This window comes from Meriones unguiculatus, chromosome 19 (assembly GCF_030254825.1).
Source record: "Meriones unguiculatus strain TT.TT164.6M chromosome 19, Bangor_MerUng_6.1, whole genome shotgun sequence".
NCBI lineage: Eukaryota > Metazoa > Chordata > Mammalia > Rodentia > Muridae > Meriones > Meriones unguiculatus.
Window position 1 is genome coordinate 15,489,536 of NC_083366.1, and position 23,928 is coordinate 15,513,463.

At 44.9% G+C, this 23,928-nt stretch overlaps 1 pseudogene; it reads right to left on the reverse strand.

Annotated features, from left to right (window-relative positions):
* Nucleotides 1–531: 531 nt before the first annotated feature.
* On the reverse strand, nt 532–1,012 carry LOC110552355 (large ribosomal subunit protein eL21-like; annotated as a pseudogene).
* Nucleotides 1,013–23,928: the final 22,916 nt, after the last annotated feature.

Sequence of the window (23,928 nt, forward strand, 5' to 3'; positions counted from 1 at the left end):
TCCACTCATATTGTTTTCAGATGGCTTGTATTAGAGAAAGAGAATGCATTTAATTGCCTCTTAATCCCCTCTCCGCAACACACCCAGTGGGAACTGAACCCAGGGCCTTTAGCTTGCTAGGCAAGTGCTCTATCTTGAGTCTGAATACACAAAACCCTGGGTTTTATTGTCCTTTTGAGGTTTGAGGAGAAAAGCCTTTCTCTAGCTCCATCTTCTATTTAGGAGATCAAGGATACCCAAACTTGAGGATGAAGAAAAAAAATTCAACTTTATTTGTATGTGTTTCATTTAAATTCAGTAAGAAGCCATAACTATTCCTCCCTTTCTCCCTCCTTCCATCCCTCCCTCCCTTGCCCTTTCCTCCCTCTCTCCTTCTCTCCCTTTCTTTTGGCAATGATTCACTGTCCTCAAACTTGTAATCCTGCTACAGTATCCTACGTACAAAGTTTCCAGACATGGCCAACCATGTCCAGCAAATTTTCAAGACATTTCTTTTATGTATGTACAGTCTGGGCCTTTATTTTTTGTATTTCAGGCCATGAACTCGTATGGAATGTGTTCCAGAAGCTCTGGCTCCTTCCTGTTGGTCCTCACAAAGTGTGCTTCTCTGAGGGGCACAGGCTGGCACTTGAGCTAAACCCAGGTGCCCTTCTCCTTGGCCTCCTTCTTCTTCTGGTGGTCCTCCTTCACGTGCTTCAGGAAGCTGTCCCAGCTCTTCCAGTGCCTGATGTGCTCAATGAGCACACTGGTTCTCTTGTTGAGGATCTTGCCCTTAACCTGCTTGTTCACAATGATGTCCAGAGCATGCTGGGTGACGTTGTACTATGAGTTTTGCTGTGGTAACACTTATGGGGCATCCTTTTTGAACAGTGCCCATTCCCTTGATGTCTACAATGTCACCTTTTTTTTTGTAGATTCGCATGTATGTGGCCAACAGAACAACTCAGTGTTTCCTGAGAGGCCTGGAGAACAGGTACCGACTGCCTCTCCTCTTCCCCTTTGTGTTTGTCATCTTGGTGAGTTTCTGCAAGATGGCTGTTGTGGTGGAAAGGACTCTTAAGACATTTCTTAAGAGTGCAGAATACAGTGTTAACGATAGGCACAATGCGATCCAACCAGATCTTTTTGTGCCTGTTTTTAAGTTTAAGCTGCACTTAGCATATCCTCAGCACATATAAATGAGCCATAAGCAAACACACGCAGTGCTAAGGGTGTAGCTCAGTGGTACAGTGCAAGCACGGGACCTTGGAATTGAGACCTAGACCACTACCAGAGCAAAGAATGGCTACAGAAAAGGCACAGTCTCGTCAGAAAAAGCAATAGATAAAATTTTGGGAATACATTACTCCAGTAGTCTGCATCTTCAGCCTCTCATGCTTAGGTGAACAGCTCCGTATATATCTTCTGTAGGAGGTGCCTGGGGACACAAGTCCCACACCACTTCCTGCCATGCAGCACAGATGATTGGTTCCGGGACATTCATTCTGCTTTAACTTGTCCATGCAGAACCATTTAGCTCGCTTTCCTATTGAGAACCGACCCCCTCAGGCTCATGGTGGATCTTCCGCTGTCCTCCTCACCTTGGCCCTTCACCTCTAGGTCTAGGGCACAGACTCCACACCTCCCGTCTGCTAACTCTTTCCAGCAATCTCCCCCTCCTCATTATATCAGCCTCACCCCACAAAGGAACTTCAGGATATCAAAAGTTCACCAGTAGGTCAGTGTCTCCCCCACCATGAGCCACCCTGAGTTTGAAGGAAGTATAGCTCAGTGATAGCTGCTATGGAGACCTTAGGTGCCCTGTACTTGACACTGAAATGTTAGAGGTGCTCAGTGGCCTGGGGGGTGTGTGTCAGTGCACAGTTTTAGAGCAAGATAATTGAGAGTTCAGTATCTGACCTGGGAACTGAACACAAATGGCCCACCAGCCACCGGTGCTTGGGACTTTCTGCCTCGCCCTGCTGCTCCCACACCTGTTTTTTGTTTGTCTTGAGGCAGGTTCTCTAGTAACCTTGAACTTGAACTCACTACGTTGATCTTAAAGTACTGATCCACCTACCTTTACATTCTCAGTGCTGGCATTACAGAAATGCTCCATCACAGCTGCTGTGTGATGCTGGGCACCCCATTCAGGGCTTCATGTACGCTAGCAAGCATTCTGCCAGTTGAGCCAGATCCTTGTACCCCTCCAGGGCCCAAGCGTACATCAGTGGCAAGTCAGCCCCGAAAAGCCCTTGCTGGGTGAGAAGTGATCCTCTCTCTCTCTCTAGCAAGGCAGCTAAGGAGCAGCCTGTGACCAAAACAAACAGAAAAAGAGAATAATACAAGAGTCAGAAAGACTTGGCTCTCCTTTACGGCAGAATCAGAATGACAACGCAAAGACACCTTAACATCTTGCAGTACCGTCTGGCCTTTCCACATTGCGATATAATGATAATATCGTCCTCTGGAGCTGGGCTGGACCACATCCGACTTTGATTCTAGTGTGTTGTCAGGTCACTGGTCACCGTGACCACTGCCCTCAAAGTCCAGTCATGACTCCTGAATTCAGCCCTTCTACAGATGTAGCCCATTTAACCACTTAAGTATCAGCACCCTTCCTCTGCAGCATCCTAATTCAACCTGTGGCTGGAGACCATGAGCAAACACATATTTCCAGTGGTCTTAGGAACTGAGACATCACTCAGTAACAGAATTACAGTTATGAAATAGCAACAGAAATAAATTTATGCTTGGGGGGGTCCTAAGATTGCGACCCACAAGTTGAGAACCTCCTGCTTGATTTCCTGCACACCGTTAGCCTCACGGATTAACGGGGAAAAGGGATGCCTTCCCTCTGCTGTGCATCCGTAAGACTCCCAACGGCACAGACACATTCCCAGGCTGGAGGCTGGGAACCTTCAAATCTGCTCCTATGGCCATGACAAAGGATGTGGCCAGCACCTCCAACACAGGTGAACACTAGGCATTTCCGTTGCTCAGGGTTGCAGCTGCCTCCCCAGGAAACCCCCAGGACAGATATACGGCAACACTAAGAGCTTGGATCAGAAATACCAACACGCCATGCTTGCCGGCTACTTCTCCCAACTCCTATTTCCTCCTTAGCAAGGAGAGAGAAGCCTGGCTCCTTTCTCTCAGGAAATCAATCAGTGGAGGCATGAGGAAATCAGCTGCAGCGAGCTGTTCTTCACACCTGGGATCGCCTTTAATCACCGAGTTCATGCATCTGCTCTCCCAACAGACGCTCTGTGGCGCTCTGTGGTATAGATTTCAGGCTTCGAGGCCGCTTTCTCCATGACCTGGGGTTCTCATGACTTGGCCCTGTCACATTTCCGTGGCTAAACTCCCTCTCCAACTGTAAGAATTGCATTTCCTTTCCCCTGCTTTTGTTTCCTTTGCAAAAGGGTTTACAAAACATTCTCCAAGACATCTCAACTGTTGTTTTTTTTTTTTTTTTTAAAGCTAGATTTGATTCTTTATCTTACTTCTTCCAACTGTTCTCATTTGCCTGCCTTGGCTGGGGGAGGCTTATAAATATTCATTAGTTATTTTCTAACTTCACAGGTGAGGACAGATGTTTCCACAGAGGGGCCTTTGGCTCTGTCAATTCCATAGCTCTGAATAGGTGAAAAGAGAGACAGCTAGGCTTCCAGCTTCCTGTATGCAAAGAAAAAAAAAAAAGCCTGCAGGCTCTCTCTCCTGCAGGCTCTCTCCCCTGCAGGCTCTCTCTCCCCAACCTCTCTCCTAACAGGTATCAACTGATTTGTGTGAATTTTAAGTACCAACCCTGGATGGAGAGTCTAGCTAATTTCACTTCTTTGTTAACCAAAGTGTATACGGAAAATGCATAGACAGTTGGTTAACTAGTAATTCACAGTGTTGCTGGTGACCAGAAGGAATGGAAGGTAGGGGTGCACGTTGCGCATGCTCGAGCATGTGTGTGTGCATTGACATATGTGGGATGTATATGTCGTGAAAGCACACACATGTGCATGTGAGTGTGGAGGCTATGTATCGGTCAACCTTAGGTTAACCTCGGTGGGTGTTCTTCAGATGCTAGCCACGTTTTTTTTTTTTTTTTCTTTTTTTGAGACAGGGTCTCCTCATTGGCCTGGAGCTTGCCTGATAGGCCATTCCAGTTGGCCAGTAAGCCCTTAGGACTCAACGCCTCAGAATGACTGGTTTTGTTTTTTTTTAATGTGGGATTTGATGCTCCCACTCAGGTTTGCACACTGGCACAGCAAACACATGCCCACTGAACTATTTCTCCAGCCGACAGGGGCTTATCTTTGCATATCTTCTGAGGATTTGAGAACTCACAGGATGCCTGAGATGCCCCCTATCATGGACTAACTCAGGAAACTTGACCTTCATCCCCACGCATCGAACAACTCAGGAGGTCTTGTTCCCCAAATATGGCTCTTGAAATTTGTACACCCATCCCCTTTATTATGCAGCCAAACTCTTTGAGTTTTACAATGAAAAATAGAAAATTCAAACAAGATGATTAAAAAAAAAAACCCCATGCAGCTCTGGGTATAATGAAAGACAGACATGTACTCTTAGATACAATCTTTCTCTCTCTCTCTTTCACACACACACCACACATACACACACACCTCTACATGATGCACACTTTGCTCATATATATATATATTTCAAATTTCATTATATATTTAATGATAATACCCTCGTGGCTGGTTCCAGAATGTCAGATGGCAAGGAAACGTGCAGGGATAGCCAGGGAAACGTCATGCTGATCCTGCACTTAAGAATTAATAGAAACACTTAGGAAGTGTTTTTGCTCATGGTTGTTCAGAGACTTTCCTGATCTATTAGTGCTTCCAAGGAGGCATGGCTAGTGTTGGCAGGAAAGCAAGGGTAGAAGGGACTGTTCTCTGAGAATGTAACTGTCCATGCAGAGCAGATCAGGGAGACAAACTCACTCTGAGTTTGTCTGAACTAACAGAGGTACCTCTGAACTGAGAGGTAGCCATACTTGCCATGAATAGCCCTACATTTAAGGCCTAAGAGATTCAGCCTGGGGTGTCACAACAGGCTTTCTCTGTCCCTCTAAGCAGAACTAGGCACTCTTCATGGAAGGTGGAGGAGCCTGGCCTGGAGAATGCCCTTCGGAGATGTCAGAGGAGCTCCAGCTATCCAGCCATTCACTCCGCCGAGACTCAACTCCTAGCATAGATTCCAAGACCTTCCAGTATGGGTGCCTGGATGCCTAGGGAAAGATGATGGCCTTCTAAGGGCACACAGGTTTAGGGACTTGTTTCTTTTCTTTCTTTCTTTTAAATTTTGCTCTTTCCTAAAATAGTTCTGAGCACTGGATGGCAGGGAGTCATTATACTGAACTCAGGGCTCTGCTCTCTGATCCTTTCCTTTTAATAACCACATCATAGGCACAAGACTCATCTCTCAGCATCCCTCATCTCACTAGCCAGCATTGCCTGGGGGATTAGCACTCTGGGAAGCCAGACTAAAACCATTTTTTTTTTAATAAAGAAAATGAATGATCTACTGAGGGAGCAATAAATCTTTTTTTTGCAACCCATTAGATTTCTGATTTTTCACTTTAATGTAAATTGAGAAAAGACCTAATTGAGTTGCTAGAGAATTCAATCATTAAATAATTTTGATGATAGATCACCTCATCAGAAGCAGCTTGAGTAATTAGAGCTTCTATACTGAAACCCTTTCCGTTATTATTTGCCTGTTTCCGTGAAGAGGGTCTCATGGTACTTGTAACAATGATGACAATAATAATTGTAAAGTAGGAATAAGGTCATGAGGACCTGTCTGTTTCAGGAAGAGGTCTTAGGGAGAGTGTTTTTCTTTAATATAAGTCGACATTTTGTGTTTAATGATTACTTATAAAATTATATGTTTATGTTGTCTTGATAAATTGCTTATCCCAGAAATATTTCTTTGCTACCTTCAGCCCCAAAGGCAGTAGGAAATTAAAAAAATCAATTGCATCTATATTTATATTTGCTACTTATGTGAGACCAGTTAAAGAATTACAAGGCATCTTTAATCCCAGAAATCAGGAGTCAGAGGCAGTCAGATATCTTCGAGTCTGAAGCCATCCTAGTTTACAGAGTAAGCTCTATGACAGCTACATAGAGAAACCCTGTCTCAAAAAACAAGACAAAACAGCAACACAACAAAAAGGAAAGGAAGAAAGAAAAGTAAAAATCAAGTTAACAAAATAATGTTGGCTTATTAAAGATGGGCTTATGTATCTATAAATGACTTATGTTTAACCTCAAACTTTATGGCATTTAATGTCTTCAGGAGTTATTTGTTTACTTAATTTGAGATAGTGTGTCATGATATAGCCTAGGCTGCCTTTGAATCCTATAGTGGAGGATGACCCTAGACTCTTGAGCCTCCTGCCTCTATCTTCCAAGGATTACACTCATGCAGCACCACACCTGACTTTTACAGGAAATATTCGAAAACTTTGTGGGAGTTTGTGCATGTAATGAATGAGTGTGTTCATGCATGTAGTGGTCAGAGCTCAGAGTGGGTGGCTTCCTCTATTGCTCTTCACCATAGCTTTTGAGGAAGATCTTTCCTTGAACTCAGAGCTTACCAACTGCACAAGATTAGCCAGCTGGCATGCTCCTGGGACCCTCTTTTCTCTGCTACCCAGCAGTAGGATGACAGGCACATGCTACCACTCTTGGCATTTTATGTGATTCAGGGGAGATCCAAACTCAGGTCTTTGTGCGTAAATGATAATCACCTTAACCACGGAGCCATTGTCCCAGCCCAGGGAGTTTTGTTTTTAAATATTCTGTGTTTCCAGTTCACTAGGAGTTATCTCCTTGGCAACCATGTACAGTTATGAAGAAGCATTTTAGTTATTAAGTTAAAAGAATATGCAAAGCCATATAATTTTAAAAAGTGCTTTTGAGAGGAAACCAAAAGAAAAGCTGAAGGTGACTGCCTCTAACAGCACAGAAGGAGACTCCAAATGTAAAGACATGAACGAGTAGAGCTCTGTCAGAGGTTGCAAGGATTGACCCAGCTTAGGCATTCGGCCCTTTTTACATGCCTTTCATTATCTGATAATCAACGTTTTGGACAGGACCTTGGGACAATGTTCTGGTTTGAATTTGTCCCCCAAAAACGTGTGTTGGAAACTTTAGCCCAATTCAACAATACTTGGAGATGGTACTTTTTTCATTAACTCATTAATTAATTTACTTTACATCCTGATGGCAACTTTCCCTTCCTCCTCTTCTCCTCTTTTTCCAGTTCTTCCCCCCCCCCATCTCTCCCTCCCTTTCTCCTCAGAGAAGGGGAGGCTTCCCATGGATTTTAGCCTGCCTTGGCATATCAAGTTTTAGTAGGACTAGGTACATCTTCTCCTATTGGGGCTAGACAAGGCAGCACAATTAGGGGAAAGGGATCCAAAGGCAGGGAACAGAGTCCTATGTAATGAGACGTATCAGGCTATAAATGCATTCATGGAAGAGTTAACTCCCACTCACTACTTGCCTTTCTGTCATAGGAAGATTTAGCAAGGGAGCTGTCACTGGAGGGGCAGCCCCTTCACCTGGGACTTCCCAGCCTCTAGAATTACAAACCCACATATCTCGGTGCATTATAAGTTACTGAGCCTCAGGCATTTTGCTATAGTAGCGCATTATTGATTTGAATAAACCGCATCATGGAAACTACCCTGAGGGTAGGATTCTGGACTCCATACTTCCTGCACCAAATTTTAGAGAGTTTTAGTAGAAAGCTCCAAGTTAGTCCCGGTTTCCAATGTACTACCTTTAGCAATGGCTTGTAAATTGTCATTTTGAAAGTACTTCTCTCTATATATTCTTGGTTGCATTTTTCACCTCAACCTGCTGTGTCAGATGAAAAAAAATGGAGTTCAGGGGATGCAGGTGATTTGCCTGTAATTTCACAGCAAAAAAATGGCAGCATGAATGTTCAGATCCAGGTCACTGCTGTTTAAACTTCATTTTAACCACAGCATCTCCTTGCTTCCAAGGAATCTACTGTAGTCTAAAGCCAAGGAAAACCAACTGATATCTTCTAGTCTGGGTGGCCCACTCAACACCTAGTGAGCCCAGCCTCTGGGATGGCAGCGGGTGTTTTTTGTCTTTTTGTCTGATAGCCAGACCACTCTCTGCAATCCTCTATCAGGGGTTTCTGCCAGACACTTGGAATAGACTCCCAGACAGTGAGGGGGAAATAAACACACGCAGATACTTAATGTGGAACAAGATATCATTCTGTGGAGCCAAGAGAGGAAAAGTATAAATAAACAGTCACATAAAAATGTGCAGGATCTGCTGTGAGTGGTGTTTTAGTCTGTGTAGTCAGTTATACCAGAATTAAGACTTGGTCAGTTGTCAAAATACCATTCATCTTGTATTAACTTTTTAGTACTAGTATTTAACTAGACAAGGCCTTTGTGCCAAGCTGGGAGATGGCTCAGTGGGTAAGAGTGCTTGCGGCACAACCTCCAGGACTTTAGTTCAGATCCTCACTACCCACCTAAAAGCAGGCATGGTCGTGTGTGTCCCTAACCCCACTGGCGAGGGATGGAGGTCAGAGAGAGACACAGTCTCAAGGAAATAAGGCTGACAGCGATGGAAGACACCCGATATCCTCTGGCATGGGTGTACCTGTGTGTGTGTGTGTGTGTGTGTGTGTGTGTGTGTGCGTGTGTGTGCACTCGAGAGCAACTGAGGATGGAACCCAAGGCCTCATGCATGCTGGGCAAGCTCTCTATCACTGAACTTTACCCACACCTAAGAACAGCTTTTAATTTTTAAATTAATTAGTTATTAATTAACTTTACATCCTGTCCACAGTTTCCCCTCCCTCCTCTCCTCCCATTCCTTCTCACTCCCCACCTACCCCACCCATCCACCCCTCCTCCCTCTTAGAAAAGGGGAGTCCTCCCATAGATATCAACTGGCCTTGGCATATCAAGTTGTGGCAAGACTAGGTGCATCCTCTCCTACTGAGGCTAGACAAGGCAGCCCAATTAGGGGCCAGGGTCCCAAAGGCAACAGAGTCAGAGACAGCCACTATTACCACTGTTAAGAGTCCACATGAGGACCCAGACGCACAACTGTTACATATGTGCAGAGGGCCTAGGCCAGTCCCATGCATGCTCTCTGGTTGGCAGGTCAGTCTTTGTGAGCCCCTACAAGACCAGGTTGGTTGATTCTGTAGGTCTTCTTGTGGTATCCTTCACCCTTCTGGCTCCCACAATCCTTCCTCTCCTTCTGCAGGATTTCTCAAGCTCCCCCTAATGTTTGGCTGTGGGTCTCTGCATCTGTTTCCGTCAGTTGCTGAGTGAAGCTTCTCTGATGATGCTTATGCTTGGCTCCTGTCTGCAAGTACAGGAGAATATCATTAATGTGTCAGGGACTAGCTTCCTCTCATGGCATGGATCTCAAGCTGGACCAGTCATTGGTTGGTGATTCCTTCAATTCTGGCTCCATCTTTACTTCTGCACATCTTGTAGAGAAGACAAATTGTAGGTCTCAGGTTTTGTGGTTGTGTTGGTGTCTTGGTCCCTCCATTGGAAGTCTTGCCTGGTTACAGGAGATGGCCAGCTCAGGCTCCATATGCCCCATTGCTAGGAATCTTAGCTAGGGTCACTCTCATAAATTTCTGGGATTTTCCATTGCCCTTGGTTTTTTTTTAGCTCATCTCAGAGATGGCCACTGTCCATTCAGTTGTTTCTCTCAGTACTCTCTCTCTCCATCCGTCCCCAACCTGGTTCTCCTGTTCCTATCCTCAGCCCTTCCCCCATCCAGTTCCCTCCCCTCATCCACCCACAGTGTCTATTCTATTTCTCTTCTGAGGGAGATTCAAACATCCTCCCTTGGGACCTCCTTGTTACTTATCTCCTTTGGGCCTGTGGATTATTAGCATGGTTATTCTTTACTTTGCAGCTAATATCCCCTTAAAAGTGAGTACATCCCGTATTTGTTTTCTGGGTCTGGGTTACCTCACTCAAGATGATCTTTTCTAGTTCCTTCCATTTGCCAGCAAATCTCACAATGTCATTGTTTTTATTAGCTGAGTAATACTCCATTGTGTAAATGTACCACGCTTTCTTTATCCATTCTTCGATTAAGGAATATCTGGGTTGTTTCCAGTTTCTGGTGATTACAAATAAAGCTGCTATGAACATAGTTGAGCAAGTGTCCTTGTGGTAGGATAGAGCCTCCTTTGGGTGTATGCCCAAGAGTGGTATAGCTGGGTCCTAAGAACAACTTTTGAAACCTGTGTGTCAACCCAGTTTAAAGTGTTCAGATAAATAGGTATTTATGGCTGAGCAACTTGACTTTATGATTTGTGTGTTATATTTTGAAAATTTTGAGTTTTTAAAGGACCGCTAAACACACATGTTGGAATAAACTGTTTATTTCTGAGTCCCACTTACATGGATCAGAGTTAATCTTGGGGTGATAAACATGTTAGCGTAAGTAGAAAGTGTTATAAATATGTGTAATCCTTGGGTTATAGAGAACAATGTCCTAAGGAACCTGCCATCTGTGGAACATGTCATTAGTTGAAGATGTGTTTACTACACCCGAACTGTCTTAGTTTCTCTTCTGCTGCTGTGTTAAAAATGCCTTGACAAAAGCAACTTAGGGGAGGCAGGGTTTGTTTGTTCAGGCTCTCAGTTCCAGAGGGACACAGTCCATGGTGGTGGGGAAGGTAGGGCAGCAGGCAAAGGAAGGCATGGCAACAGCCTCACGAGGAGGTTGGTCGGCCACATTGTATCCACACTCAGGAACAGAATGTGAGCAGGAAGTGGGGGCCAGGCTATGAAACCTTGAGGCCCACACCCAGTGTGACTCTCTGGCTCCAGCTAGTCCTTCTAAAGGTTCTATAACATTCCAAAACAATGTCACAAGCTAGGGACCAAAGGTTCAAATCATAATACACCTTACTAGACAGTATGGCTTAGCAACAGAATACGCTGGGCAGTATCAGCGGACCCTGTAATGTCTCCATGCAGACTTGGGCTCTAGCTACTGCTGTCCAATGAGTATTGTAATGTCAAATGTAGCATGGGAGAAGATCAAAATTCCAGTTTTCCACCACTGAAATTCATGGCATTGTAAGCTGAAAATGTAACCACAGTAAATCCTCCATGGCATTCAAAAACAAATCTAGGTTGAAATAGTGGTGAACTGCAGGAAACTAAGCAATATTTGGGCATCCAAAAAAGCTGGTAAGTGGTTCATTGTATCCTATTTCTTTCTGTTCACCCACAGTCCCGAAATGTTCTCATTATACCTGTCACCCATGGCCCAGACAGCCTGAACTTTGAACTTCATCTTGCTTTGCCTGAACTTGTAGACATTGTTATCCCTAGGCTGTCAAGTGGGCCCCCTCTTGTGGGCCTTTGCCAATGTCAATGATCACTGAGGTTACTGGCATTCAGTCAGCAGGAAGCTTTTCTGTGCATGACAAATAGCATACGTCTTGCTACCACTTATCAGCAATCCATCTGCTACAGTTACCTTGACAACCGAAATCCACCTGTCGGAAAGATACTTATGGGAGAGGGAGGGAGGGTCCTCAAACTTTCAGTTGATGGTTGTGTACAACAGGGAAACAGGGCTGTGGGGGCGGGGGGAGGAGGAGTCACTTACCCAAAGCCATTATGAAAATTGGTGATGAAGTCAGAATTTTACCCCAAAGCCTGACTGCTCCTACCCATCTGAAAAGCAGGAAACTTAATTATATATACCCAATATTTGTGAATGCTTTAAAGGTCTACAACAAAAGCACTAAATAACACCACAAATTATTTATATTTGTTGATAACTCAAGGCACTATCAATATAAACATAGATGATCAATTGTTAAAGTATAATCCTCCTGAAAGTACTATTTTCTTTCCTTTTTTTTTTCTTTTTGAGACAGTCTTACTCTGCAGTTCAAGCTGGCCTTGAACTTACGATAATCCTTCTGCCTCAGCCTCTCAAGTATTAGGATATAGGTGAGAGCTGCCATGACAGATTTGGGATGTCCTGCTTGCTTTTCTTCTTTCCTTCTTCTTTTTATTTCCTTTCCTCTTTCTTCCCTCCCTCTTTCTTTCTCTCTCCATCTCTTTATTCCATCTTTCTTTATGGACAGGTCTTGTGTATCCTAGGCTGACTTTGAACTTGCTATGGATGTAGACAGGGACATCCTTGAAATTCAATCCTTTGCCCCTGTTCACTGGGTGCTAGGCTTAGTATGCCCATACACACCCCACTCTGCAGTTCTAGAAATAGAACCAAAGGGTTCATGCATGCTAGGCAAGTACTGCCAACCGCGCTGTATTTCCAGACCTGGGCATGCTCATTTTTTCCCCTTAAGGTGTATCAGGGATAGCTGGAATAATGTAGCTGTGCCCCTTCTGGAAGCTTCTGGGCATTGGTATTTTCTTTGAGCACCAAGTAGGCCCAGCTGATGTTTGCTCTCCAGAACTGAAGCATGTACACACTGGCTTTGAGCAGCCATCTCATATATTTCATTTTTATTTTTTTCATAATATTTTTATTGATTATTTGGACATTTTATATCATAAACCCTGATCACCCTCATGTTCCAGTCCTCCCAGGCTTCTCCTCATCTTTGGACCCTCCTCCCCCCAAAAGAAGAAGAAGGAGGAGAAGAAGACAAAGAGGAAGAGGAAGAGGAGGAGGAGGAGGAGGAGGAGGAGGAGGAGGAGGAGGAGGAGGAGGAGTCCAATTTGTGTTTTTGTGTTGCCCATACACTTACTGGAGCATGGTCCCAGTGGCCAGTCCCTTAAAGAAAACTGAGTCCTTCCTCACCTGCACCCCTGCCAAAAGCTATCAGTTCTGGAGAACTACACTTTAGCATCCTATCCCAATTTTTAAGAGTTTTCCTCGATCTCTTTCTATCGCAGTTGTTACATTTTTTGCGTGGGGGTGGGGGTAGAGCTTGTCACAGAAGCCTTCTGTGTCATCCTTTCTCTACTGTAAGCCTGCAGGCATCCATACCAAGGGAAAAGTAGCTTCCTTGCTCATTAAAGTCAGTGGGCCATGGACACATGGGTTCTGGCAACAGTGTGGACCACAGACATCTGCATGGTCCCCGATGTCAGCACGTGCCGCTGGCCCCAGCATGGTCACCACAAACATTGACCTGGCCTTCTGCTGCTGCAGGGCCGTGGACACCATCACAGTCCTTGGCAGCAGCACAGGCCGAGGACATCAACATGGGTTCAGGCTGCCGCATAGACCTCTGCATAGCAGTCAGTGGTAACAGTGGCCATGGCAATCCACATAGACCCCGGCTGCCATGGGACCCTGGACCCAGACGTGGCCTTCAGTGGCAGCATGGACATGGACACGGTGTTTCACTTTTAACTATTTCAGAGTCTCCTTCATGTTTGGATTTGTCCTGTTTAGCTTTTTGTCAACTTGACACATCGTGGAATCATCTGGGAAGAGGGACCCTCGACTGAGAAAATGCCTTCATCAGATTGCCTATAGGCAAGTCTGGCATGGGGAATTTTCCTGACTAATCATGGATGTGAAGGGCCTAGACCACTGTGGGCGGTGCCATCCCTCGGCAGGTGGACTGGGTGTGTAAGAAAGCAGGATGAGCACGAGATGGCAAGCAAGCCAGTGAGCAGCAGTCCTGCATGCTCTCTGCGTTAGTTCCTGCCCTCAGGCTCCTGCCTTGGATTCGTGCTGGGACTTTCCCTCTTGTTGGACTGTAAGCTGTAAGATGAAATAAGCCCCTTCCTCCCCAGGTTTGGTTGTGGCATTTATCAGAGCAATGGGAAGCAAACTAGGACAGGGATGTGCCTCTTACTCCCAGAATTCCAGGCAGGAAGATCATGAAGCCAGCCTGGGTCCTAGAAGAGACCTTACAACAGAAATGAAGGGAGGCGGAGGAAGAGAAGCGGGACATCTCGAGGGCAACAGGAGTGAAGGAATGACCTTGACCAGTGTGCATAGTGTGCCAGCACAGGCATACACAGGTGCCATTGGCTTGCTGGTGGAGACAGAGACCCCTGCCAGCTATAGCTCTCCCTCTAGGTCAGGCCATGCCAGCAAGACCGCCTGCCAAGTGCTCCAAGCTGCCTGGAACACAGTCCTGCATAAACACACACCATCTTCATTACTGCTTCTAATCTGCAGATCCTGGGCTCTCTGTCTGTAAACATGAAGAAAGGAACGGGACTGGAAGGACAGGAGCCAGGGCCTGGGAGCACCCCAGGCTGTTTCTTGCCACATGCCTTTCCGAGAGAAAGTCTAAGCCTCTGCAGTTAAGCCCCGACAAGTCCGATGTGTCCGTGATAGGAGCTTCCTCTTCTGGAATCATAAATGCTGTTTTGATCCCTACCCCCCCTTAAACAAACAGCCTTTGTTCTTTCCCAGAAGAGCTCTGCCACAGCCCTGGCCTTCTCCTTTCTGCTGAGCCTACTATCTGTGCTCTCCAGAACTTCTTGGAACTCTGCCCTAAACTCCCCCGCAGAGAAGCTTTCTTAGGGCTGAATCTTTACTTCATCCCTCCACTGTGAATCCAAAGGAGGACCAGGGCAGCGTGCACACTCAGACTGTCCATTCTCTGGTTTCAGAGTTGAGGCTTCACAGAGGTCCATGAGGTTGAAGGTCACCGCTCTGAAAATCTCAGTTGGTGAAGGTGTCAGCTTAAGGAAGGGCTTTGCCACCAAAGGCAGCGTGAATGTATTCCTTTTCCAACTTGATACAAGCTGGAGTCACTGGGGAGAGGGCGCCTCAGCTGAGGAATTGGCCCTGTCAGACTGACCTGTGGACTTATTGATGGTTGGTATGGTAGGGCCCAGGCTACTGGCGGTGGTGGCATCCCTGTGCAGGTACTCCTGGCCTGTATAAGGAGGCAACTATGCAAGCCACTAAGCAGTTTGCCTTCACCACCTCTGCTTCAGTGTCTGCCTCCTCTTCTTCCCTTGGCTGTAACTTGTAAGCCAAATAAAGCTTTCCTTCCCAGGTTACCTTTGCTCATGCTGTTTATCACAGCACTAGAAAGCAAACTTGATTGTAACATAACTGTTCACTGAAAATATGAAGGCTATGTCACTGCCCAAAATAAACAACCAATCAACCAACCAACAACAACAAAACATAGGCAAAGTAGGGCAGACAAGCTCTTCAGGTTCAACAGACCCTGTATTAGCTATAGCGCTAATCTTAGATCTCGGGAGGCTGAGACAGGAGGATTATGAGCTTGAGGGCAGCCTGAGCTACATGGTGAGCTCCAAGGTAGCCTGGGCTATAGGGTGAAATCTTGTTCCCTAAATAATAAAAACAAACAAACAAAACCAGAAAACCCAAACAACAACAAATAATAAGCAGATTCAGTATCTTTAACTACCCTGTATAATGTGGGAAGGAGGTGGGAATGGAATGTTCCTGTAATTTTAGAGTGAAAGAAAAATAATGAAGATGTAAGATAATGATGGCATATGGTGTTTCTAGGAAACCTATGGAAAATGTTATTTTAGATATTTGGAGAGCTTTCCGAAAGCATTGGCTGTCAGGTGATTGATTCTGTGGTGTCCTGATGTCACTGTGGTTAAATAATAAGATAGTTCCTTCTTCTGAGATGACTGATGATGTAGTTAGTGGTAAAGCGACCTGAGACCTCATTTTGTTTAAAAATATTCCAGTTTAAAAAATGTGAATGTAGATGAAAAAGGTGCAGAAAAGTGTTGGTGGTTATTGAAACTGGATAATTGGTCTCTCAAGGTTTCTTGCACTCTATATTTGGAATCTATTTTAAAAATTAGCATTAAAGAAAACTATATATTTTATTTTTTAAGGCATGAGAAATGGTTTGTGATAAATATACTCAGAGCACATAAAGTCTTTACTTTCTGTCTAGTCTAGCAAAAACAGCTTTCTTGGAGTTATATGATTTAGTCTCTTTGGAAAGGGTTTGCAAAGTTCAGCATGTTATATCTGAAGTTGAAAAGAGGTATGTTTTAGGGACTTTAAAAAAGGTTTTGAAAAAAAATTTCTATATTCGGTGACATCAGCAAGCTAAAAGAAATGGGCAAGATTTTTAACAGCTCAGGGCTGGTGAGGTGGTTCAGTGGACAAGAGCAGTTGCTTTGCAAGTACAAGGACCTGAGGTCGAATCCCCAGCACCCATGTCAAAAGCTGTTCATGCAACCCCAACATTGGGGGCTGGAGACAGGTAGGTCCTGGGGGCTTGCTGGTCAGCCAGCCTAGTGGAAATGACAGGCTTCTAGTTCAGAGGGAGTCCTGTCCTGTGGAGAGTGTGAGAAGACACCTGAGGTCCTCCTGTGCCCCCTGTGTACATACATGTGATTAATGTGCACGGATGTGCACACGTGCTCACTTTCATGGATGTACCAAATATGCACATGCACACACAGAGAGAGAAAGAGAGAGAGAAAGACTCAGATAGACGGACAAAAACAGAGAGTGAGGCAGAGAGAGGAGAGAGCTAGATTTACAATATTTCTTACTGCCAAAGCATTTATTATTCTGGGGGTAAACAACCACTGTTGTTGTTGTTGTTTCTTACCTTAGAAGAAAATGGTCCGCCTATGTGCAGACCCAACCCCATGTTTTCACCCCTAGACATGGTCTCACTGTGTAATGCATCCTTTATGATCGTCTTTGGCCCAGCTTTCTGAGTTCCAGGAGAGAGGCATGAACCACCGTGCCTGGCTCGCTCTCTGTTGCCTTTCTTTTTTATTAAGCTATATCATACGGAAGAGCACAATGTAAAGTGTTTAATGCGTGTATATAGATGCACTGATGAGAACCGTCATTGCCGCTCTGATCCCCCCCCCACACCTGCTGCTTTCTCTTCTACTTTCATGTCTTTTATTTTCGGGTTCTACGTATGACAAAATCATGTGACACCTGTCTCTCTGGGTCTGACTTATTTTGCTTAGCATGAAGATCTTTGCTTCCTTTCATCTTCCTGAAAACAGGCGACATGCTTTTTTTTTTTTTTTTCTTTTTAATAGTGGAACGGGTCATTTTCATGTGACATCCTTCCGAGGGGTGCCAACCCCAGGGCACTTTAGGTCAAGGGATCATGAGCTGTCCATGAGAGGTGCCCATAAAAACCTGCATTTTCTTGACATTAGAAAAAAACCACACAGATGCTATGCTAACAAATCAATCGAGCAGAGCATGCTTGGTTCAGTCAAACATGTACAAGCATGACTTTAACGGGCTTGTGGATTTAGCTAAAAAGGGGAGGTGGAAAGCTTTGAAAGGGTCAGGAAGGGTGGGAGATACGGTAGAGTGTTTCTGAAGAGTGTTAGCATTTCGTCCTAGAGTTCAGAATCAAGTTGAGACTTCTTTCTCGATTGAGTCTTGTTGAGCTGATACCTGTTATGTAACTGCTGAGCTGTAAGACCTGTCACCAGAATCACACCAAAAAGCAGAGCTCCTTTGTGTGGCTTTCGGGAAGTTAGTAAGAAAAACAGCGTAAGACATGTGAGAGCAAAGACAGCAGAGAATTGCAAAACTGCAGGAAGGCCCCTGAGAGGCCCTTTCTGCACAGAGCCTCTGCCTGGAGGACTGCCACCTGACTGCCAGACAACAGCACCCTCTAGTCAGGTACCCTGCAAGAACAACAGCACCGTTTTTGTTCAGATGTATGTGTGCACATATATGCACGCACATCCACAGCTCACGTGTGTGTACAGGTGTACTAGCGAGAACAGGTTCCTAGGATGTAACTTAGGTCATCAGGGTTAGGGACAGTGCCTTTCCCCATTTTACTGGCCCCACCTTTTTGAGACAATGTCTTTCACTGAACTAGAGCTTGCTAAGTAGACTAGGCTGCCTGGCTAGTGAGTACCAGAGATCCTCCTATCTCTCCTTTCCCCAGTTTAGGATTACAAGTATGTGCTACCATACCTGTCTCTGGCTTTAAAAACAGCAAAACACATGGACCCTTGGGATTTAACTCAGGTCTTCATGCTCGCACCAAGTAAGCTGTCTCCCCAGGCCCCAAGCTGAATTTCATAGATCTCTTCAGAGTTGTTTCTCCAGCTGACCTGGGTAAAGGGAAACAGTTTCCCGAAGCACTGTGGAAACAGCTTTCCTTGTGGCTAAAGCATGGGAAATGAGAAAAGCGAACCGGAAGTTGCGGCAGCGTTGCTCACCTCCCCAAGAGCTCTGCTTCACTCACAGTAGACTCTGCCCTGAATTACCTCTGACATTTAGCTCCTTATCAACGAAATGGGGCCGGTGTGGTGAGTCAGTGAGCTCAGGTAGGGAAAGTTCCTATCGGGTTGTTGCCGTATGAAGGGTACTGTTGAATGCTGGGGGAATGATAGCTACCAATGGAGTAATGATTGGTGTCTTAGCATCTGAGAGCAACGAGGAGACACAGAGAGAAGGACACAAAGGAAGATGCCACATTATTAAAGGTCGCACAGAAATTCCCGATAAATCATGACAAATGAAAACCATTCCTGATGGTTGAGTCTGGTTCTAGTTAGTGTCTTCAGAGTGTGACAGTGTCTGTTTGTTGGAAGAGTTTGCTGTGGAGGGGATTGCTTCCGGAAGTGTGTGTTGGGTTCTGCAAAATGTCTGCTGGCAGAGGAATTAAACCTAGACCCTGAGCTTTCTCCTACGGTCAGCCCTGGTAAGCCCCCCTCCCCCGACAGCATCACTGCCTTCCACCTCGCTGCCACACTAGTTACTGTCTTCCAGCAGTTTTGTTTCCAACTCTTCCAGAAGTATAGCTACTACCAAAGTAGCCTTTGTAAGTTCTTTATAAATTGCCCAGATTGCCATGGAAACAACGGGAGAAATGGCAGAGCCTGGAGGAGGAGGTATCCTTTGCTTAATTGCTGATGAAGACATGTGAGTGGAAAGGAAATTTCAGGTCTGGGAAAATGAGAGATCTGTTCAGAAAGAGGAAATGGAAGCATGGAGAATGACACCCTGGGGGGGGGGTGGGAAACGACTCGAAAACAGAGCTGTTGCAATCACTGGCTCTTTGGATGCATTTTGATTAGAGAGTTTAATGAACAGGCCTGTCAGATTCCTGCTAGAGTAGGGGAAAAAGCTCGGGTTACGGGGACTATTAAGAGCTTAAACAGAGCCTGGCGGGGGGCGTGTATACAGAATGGCCACTGTATATGCTTCTTGACTCCATTTTAAATCCCTTTAGATGTATTACCTGAAGTTTCATGAAGGATTAGGTCAGAATGTAATGTTTCTGATGTTTTAGAGAACTTAGTTGTTTCAGGTTTACTCCTCCCACCTCTTACTATTGAAAAACACACACCCCGGGTACCCAAACTACAGCACAAACTACACAGTGTCCTAACACCCATAGCACCTTTACTCCTTAACACTCATTTAAAGCTTAAACAGGTGGTAGAGAACAAAATTAAACTCTATCTGAAAACCACGCCTTTGTTCGAAATGTTCTGGGTAAAGACTGCTTTCAGAATTAATTTCTGTAGAAACTCTGGCAAAGAGCAATTTGTAAAAGCTGTAGATTATTAAGGCTTGACAACTAAAGTGCTATTGTATATAATTTCAAGACACACTTGATTGTCACCATCTAGTTGCAGAGGTAGGGAGAGAGTGACCTTAATTCTTTTCGACAATTAAGAGAAGACTAAAACAAAATGCAATACCCATCAAGATGAGCTGGTGCTTGGTGCTATTATGATGGTGTTATTTCCAGTAACTAGCCGAGCCCAAATTCTGTTTCATGACTCATTCCTCCTCTGCAAAGGACTCTTGACCTGACAGCAAGTCTCAGAGTGGAAAACAGAGTGCAAAAACAGAGTCCAGGATCTGCTCAGGCCTTAGGATAATTGATACTAGGAAAAGACCACTCATTCAGAATCCACTCAATGTGCGATCAACGTGTCAAGATAAACATAATAAAACATAATAAGGTATAGTTTCTGGAAGCCAAAATGAAAAAAAAAATTAAGTGAATTTATTACTAGTCTTATTGTTAACAAAACCTTTTTATTTTTATTTATGTGTACATGTGAGTTTGTGTATAAATACTCTGTTGTGTGGTTGCCTACAGAATCCAGAAGAGGGTGTTGGATCCTCTGGACCTGCAGTTATAGGTGGCTGTAAGATGTAGGGAACTGAACTCCAGCCCCGTACAAGAGCAGCAACCACTCTTAACTGTTGAACAATCTCTCCAGCCCCAACAGAAGGTTTTTTTTTTTTTTTTTTTTTTTTAATGACAGTTGTAAGCTAGATCATTTGTTGAATCAGAGAAAAGCTCAGGCTTCATTTGAAGGACACAAAAGTCTCACTGAACCTGACTCCTTGGTACTTGCACCTGCAGGGCACCTGCAGGTCCTTACATTTTGGCCCTGGCCTTGGGCACATGGCTAACATTGACAGGAGAACATGGATATGATTGATGCGTGTACAGGCTTGGTGAGTCCTTGTACCGGAGGCGTCTCTTCTGGAGTGCTTTTCTTTCCTTCCTCCCCTTTCTTCCTCTTCATGCTCAGCCTTCTCCTTCTCTCTGCCTTTTCGTTGGTGATGATTTTGTTTGTTCCTGGCTGGCCTGGAACTCACTATGTAGACTAGTTTGGCTTTGAACTCAGAGATCCTTCTGTCCCTGTCTTCTGAGTGCTGGGATTTAAGGAGTGTGATACCTCACCCATATTCTTTCTCTTCATTATGTTTTTATCTTCTTTCTTTTTCCTCTTCTTTCTCCTTCAATATGGTCTCGCTATATATCCCAGGTTGGCCTTGGTTTCAAGATTCTTTATCCTCAGCTTCCAATGTGCTATGATTACAGGCATATGTCCCCAAGCCTGACTCATAATGGTTCTTTAGGGAATCCATCTTCCATGTTATAAGAAAGCGTAGGAGAGAATCCTACTTGGAGGAGAACAGAGGCCCCTTTCATCAGCATACCTTAATGTCCAGCCATGCATGTGAGCCCATTTGGGATGGTCTAGACACCCCAACTTAAGCCAACAGTGTGTGAAGCATCATAACCTGTCAACCAATCCGTAGAGATGCAGGGGGGCAATTAATTGTTATAAGGCGTCAAACTTTGCTGTAGGCTAAAGAAGAAGCATCCTGCCGTAGAATGTGGCATTCACTTTGTGTGTGGCAGAGAAATAGCTCAGAGAAATAGGAAGGGACTGTTAAAGGGGAGCAATGAGGAGATTCCCACTGGCAGCTGGAGAGAGAACCAAAGCCATCCATCAGCACAGTTGGCACAACTGTCCTCTTGCTAACCTGGGAAACAGGATGCCAGATGAACATGGTGCTAGATCAGGAGATTTCCCAGCAGGGTGTGGAAAGTGTTAGGAAAACAAACAAACAAACAAACAAAAGAAAGAAGTGAGCTTGAGACAGAACTGTTTAGATTTCAAAGAGGATTTAGAACTAAGAAGGAGCGAATGTGCCCAGTCTTTCAAGAAAATGTTTGCAAAATTAAAAAAAAAAAAAGACTTTGAGATCATTGTGGTGGCATGTTCTTCCTATCTCAGCACTTCCTATGCAGAAGCAGGCATATCTCTGTGAGTTGGGTCCTGATCTACATAGTGTCAGGTGAGCCAGGGCTATACAGTAGGACCCTTAAAAAACAACAACCAGAGCAAAAACCTCAAGCTTAAAACAAACAAACAAACAAACAAACAAACAAACAAAAAAACCAAACAGCAGCAGCAGCAATAACAACAAAAAGAGAGAAATGGCTGGTGTTGCGACCCGCGTAATCGTCTCGCCAGCAAGAACGCAGGCAGACAACAGGATCCTTCTGCAGCAAGCTTTATTGCAGTCAAACGATGAAAGGAGGAAGACCCCGAGCCCCGAAGTGGCGCTGTTTATATAAGCCCTGCTCGCACCAGAGTGGTGTGAGATGACGTATCATCCCCTGATTGGCTGCTCACCCATCACCCCATATGACGCCCATATGGCTGGGCTCGTGACTTGGCGCGCTATTGCCGAACGGTCATGCGCTCTAGGACTTGTTTACCAGTTTTGAGGGCGGAAGCCAACGCCATAGCTACCAAACCCCGGCTCTCCACAGGCTGGGTTGAAAATGGAATCAGAGTACTGATGGGCTGGGGTTGTGGCTTGTGGCAGAACACTTGCCAAACATTCACAAGGCCTGCGAGTCTGTCCCTGATGCTACAAACAGTAGATAGACTGATCAGTAGATAGGTTATGGATCAGGATGCAGGCACAAAATAGAGCGTCAGTGTCAACATATGTTAGGAGATAATGAAGACTTAAAGGCTGTGCCAAGATCCTCTTGGACAAAGGACTTATAAGAATGTTAAGGGTATTTACCCCGATTTTCATCTCCCCTAAACAGGATGCTCTTAAATATTTTTTTATTTAAATATTTTTAAACGATTATGTTCATTTTTCTCTGCATGTATGTGTATGGGTGGGTATGTGCCATTAGGATAAAATGTTTTATGTCTCATCTAAATGTTCAAATAAGCCACAAAAGGCTATTTAAAATTTTTATTAGTTTTTGATTAACTATTATGTGTGTGTTAAGTGGGGTACATATGGAAGCCAGGGGACAGCTTCCTGGAGTCTGTTCTTTTCTGACCCCATGCATATCAAATGTATGTTGTCAGCCTTGGTAGAATGCACCTTTGCTTGCTGAGCCAACTTGCTGGCCCAGGCAAGTCTCTATTATTAACATTTTATGTGTTTTTATTTAATTATAAGTGTCTGCCTGCATGCGCGCATGTGCGCTATGAGCATGCAGTAACCAGAGCCCAGAAGAAGGCATCGGCCACCCCAAACTAGCCTTATATATAGTTGTGAGCCATCATGTGGGCACTTTGGAAGAGCAGCAAGCACTCTTAACTGCTAGGCCATCTCTCCAGCTCCTACAAAGCTATGTAAAAAAAAGTATTTAAGGATTTTATTGAACTTTTCCTCTATGCTTTGTGACTCCTTAGATACTGGAACTGCTTTCTATTTAAGTATGCTTCATGACTTATTCTTGTTGCTCTTCTCTTCAATTAACTAGTCAAGTGCTGTGTCTTTACTTCTTAATGTTTTAGTCTGTGTCAGACACTTCTATGATTCACTTTTTCGGCTTTATAAAATGTTGCATCTTTCCAAGCACCTGAAGTCTGTTTCCACAGCAGGCCCCCCTGTAGGTAACTTCACAATCTGCTACAGTATCATTGGCATGTTTTTGAGAGGAAGAGTGTTTGATTAATTTGATGTCTGCACAGACAGTCCTGAACTGTAGTGCTTTGTCTCTGGGGAGCAGGCTCAACCCCCGTGCTGCCAGGCTTTCCAGGATGAACTGAGTTGAAACAAGTGACTTAGTATCTTGGTCTAAAAGAGAAAACTTCCTGCTTTTCACCTGGAATCTAAATCTTGGTACCAGCTTTTCCAGCTATAAATTTGAAGGGGAGAGTGGAAAGGAAGAGAGGAGGAGCCTGAGAGAAGTCTGAATTCTTCGACCTGCTCCTGCCCTATTTGGGCATGCCATTATAAGTGTGTCAAGGGAGGGAGGGAGGGAGGGAGGGAAGGAGGGAGGGAGGGAGAGAGAGAGAGAGAGAGAGAGAGAGAGAGAGAGAGAGAGAGAGAGAGAGAGAGAATGGCTTCTGCCCAATCCGTTAGAGCAGGCTGAGGGAGGATGGCTTGCCTGCATTGTCCTGGCACAGTGAGTCTGTCCAGGATTGGTGATATGACCTAGTGGATGTCTTGGGTGGTCACTAAGGAGTCATCTCTTGTGGAGGAGGGGAAGGAGAGTGGTATACAGGTGGAGGAGCAGTGGGAGGGGCTGGGGCTGTGGTTGGTAGAGCACTTGCCTAGCATGCATGAACACCTGGTTTCAGTCCCCAGGGCTGCACGCACCAGGATCTGGCATGCACACCTGTAATCTCAGCACATGGGAAAGTGTGGACAGGAGGAAAATGAAATTCAAGGTCAT